The following is a 3,074-nucleotide window of genomic DNA, read 5'->3' as shown; positions in this document are numbered from 1 at the left end:
TTTTTTATCAGATTGTTTGAATGATTCACTGCTGAGAATTATTTGAACAGTTACTTTTACTTTTTTAAATATATCCATTCAAGTTTAATAATGCTTGAAGAAATTGCTTGGATGTCACAAAATAAAATGAAAATAATCTCATGCCAGTATGATCACTAAATATTTGGCAAAAAGTGCAATTTGTATATAACGTTTTGAATACTCTGTATAATTTCTTTAAATTAATAAAACACAGATATCTAGGTTAGAAATCATTTTGAAATGTTGAATTTTTTAAAAAAATACTTTAAAATCCTTTCAGTTAAGCAAATAACTTGTAGTGATTTTTAGATTATCCATTCGTATTTAATAATGCTTGAAAAACTTGTTTGGATGTCAAAATAAATTCAAAGTAATTTCATGCCAATATGGTCACTAAATATTTGGCAAAGAGTGTAATTTGTATATAACATTTTGAATACTCTGTATAATTTCTTTAAATTAATAAAACACTACAGATACTTGTAGTTTAGAAATCATTTTGAAATGTTGAACATTTTTTTAAAATACTTTTAAATCCTTTCAGTTAAGAAAATAATTCACAGTAAATATTTTTAAGATGCTGAAGACATTCATTGTTTAATGTGATATCTGGTAATATTTGTTTCTCATAGTATGGAATTGGATATAATGTCGCTGAAAAAATAAACAAGGTTATTATTAGGCAATGTGGTGTTAAATACATATGAGATATTTTGTAATGATTTGGCATGAGAGGTTGTTTTATTTTAAAAAATAGTATTTTTGAAACAACATTTGCAAGATTGCTAATTTTATAAAACTTGACTATTTTAACCATTTCCAATTGTTTAAATTAGGGATTGCCATAAAAGTTGCCTTAGGATGTAGCTTTTCTGGCGTAATGCGACCTGCCCAATGAAGTACTGGAAAACATTACCAGGTTACCCATGTCACAAAATAAACATAGTAACAGTTCAGGTCCCCCATCCTGCATGTAAGCTGGGATTATCAAAGATCACAGAAATAGGTATTGGTGATGTTGGTTGGTCATCAGTTTTTGGGCTTACTTACTGTCACGGGAAATCCAAGCATACACAGCAGTAACCACTTCTCCATATCGCCCTATCCTTAGCCCTCTTCTCAGTCTTCCCATGTCCACCATCCCCCTCTTAATTCATTTGTCATAGTTTTCCTTATTCTTCCTCTGGGCCTCTTCCTCCAGACTTTTCCCTTCATCAATCTCTCACTTTGCAACACCCTGTCTGATCCAGTTTCTCTTCTGTCTTTTAATTATTTCAGCCAAACATCTCATCCACCCTTCTCAGTTTATCAACATCCATGTCTACTCCAGACATCACACTAATCATTTTCTAAACTCCCACGTAATATTCTTCCTATTTGCTTCTCAAAAGCTTTTTTTTGTGCATTGGTATACTTATCCTTATATCTCTGCTACATTCTGCTTCTTTCTTCCCCTATTTCAATGTTTAACTCTCGCCTTTCTCCTTCCACTCTCATAATCTTTATTTTCTCAATATTTGAGTATTCTCATAAATTGCAGTTCTCCTTTAGCCTATAAACCAATTTCTGAAATCCTTCCTCAGAATCCATCACCAGTGCCATATCATCTGCACATCTAACACTCTCAATATCCTTTACTCCCATCTTCACCCTGTACTACTTTCTCTCATCCACATTTTCTTTGATATGCCTCCTTTTTGGTATCATTCCCATCCTACCTTAACTTTTTGTTCCCAGTACAATCTACTGTTCATTCTTCTATCCTTTCCAGTATACAGTAGCCCCTTGCCATTTATAAGCTTGACTTGCAACCTTTGTGTCGTGGTGATTTTACTTCTGTATACCCACTTAAAATTTGCACGACAATCACTTTAAGTTGCAACCTGCTCAGTCTCCTCTGATTTATTTAAAACATGGTACTGCTATGACAGCTTGTTTCAGGACTTGCTGATCTCTCATCAAATAGGTTGTCTCTTTTAAATAAATGGCAGATTAACCTTTGGCAATATCCATTTGTTTGAAAGTAGTACAAGTGCAACGTCCAAAATCCAGCAATATCAGGACCTGGAGATTTTCCAGTTTTTGGATAATAAATTTAATGATAATTTTTCTGCATTATCAACTTATTTATATTAATTATATTGTTTTATTTTCATTATCCTTTTATCCCTTTGGCTGTTAGTCAAAATTGAACTTAGCATTGTGAAATTATCAAAGTTATTTCTGATTAAAAAATTAATTTTTTTTTTTGAGTTGTGTGATCGACACAGAACTCTGTGCTTCTGCTTTTGTGGCCACAGGGAAGTGAAGTGCTCTGATAGTAGCATCTTGCATTACCCTTCAATTAAAAAAAAAACACTCTTGAGAGGAAAATGTTTATATATGTTTAATTTGACATTACTGGTATCTTATTCAGAATGCAGGTGTCAAACAATTTATCATGAAAACCTGAGATATGAGAGAAATCAGATTTTCTGTTTTTCAGACATTACATACACATTACCCTGGATGGTATCATCGGCTGATTGTTCTTTTGAATGTCGGTTGCAGAAATCGAGAATGAAATTCTATGAATGTTTGGGTGCCTTTTAATAACTATTTAATTGATTAATTCATGGCAATTAATTGATGGTAAGTAAATCACTTGTACAATACGTAATTAAAAACAGCAAGAATAACAGACATGATTGTAATAAACACCAACAAAAACTTGCTCTAACTGGTAGCCATTGAAAAAATTTGTTCTGCAGTTTCATTTCCAGTGTTGTGTAAAGGATACCCTCCCTCACTTTAGAGATCAGTAGCGATTTATTTTTAGAAGAATTAAATGTAAAAAATAGAAACTTCTCTACCTTGCATTGCTAAAGCTTAGAATGAGCAAAAACAATACCCACCCCTGTCAGCAGATTAGTAGATTTTGCCTTTCCTGTCAGCAATATGAGAGACAAATACAAAGGTATGTCATAATTATTATAGAGGCTGATAACTGACTGAACTAACCATTTTGCAAAATCATAGCAAATTTTAACCATAAATGTTTATATACACTAAAA

Source organism: Mastigoproctus giganteus, chromosome 6 (genome assembly GCF_048544385.1).
Source record: "Mastigoproctus giganteus isolate SK-2022 chromosome 6, ASM4854438v1, whole genome shotgun sequence".
Taxonomy (NCBI): domain Eukaryota; kingdom Metazoa; phylum Arthropoda; class Arachnida; order Uropygi; family Thelyphonidae; genus Mastigoproctus; species Mastigoproctus giganteus.
Note: the sequence above shows the minus strand (reverse complement) of the source record.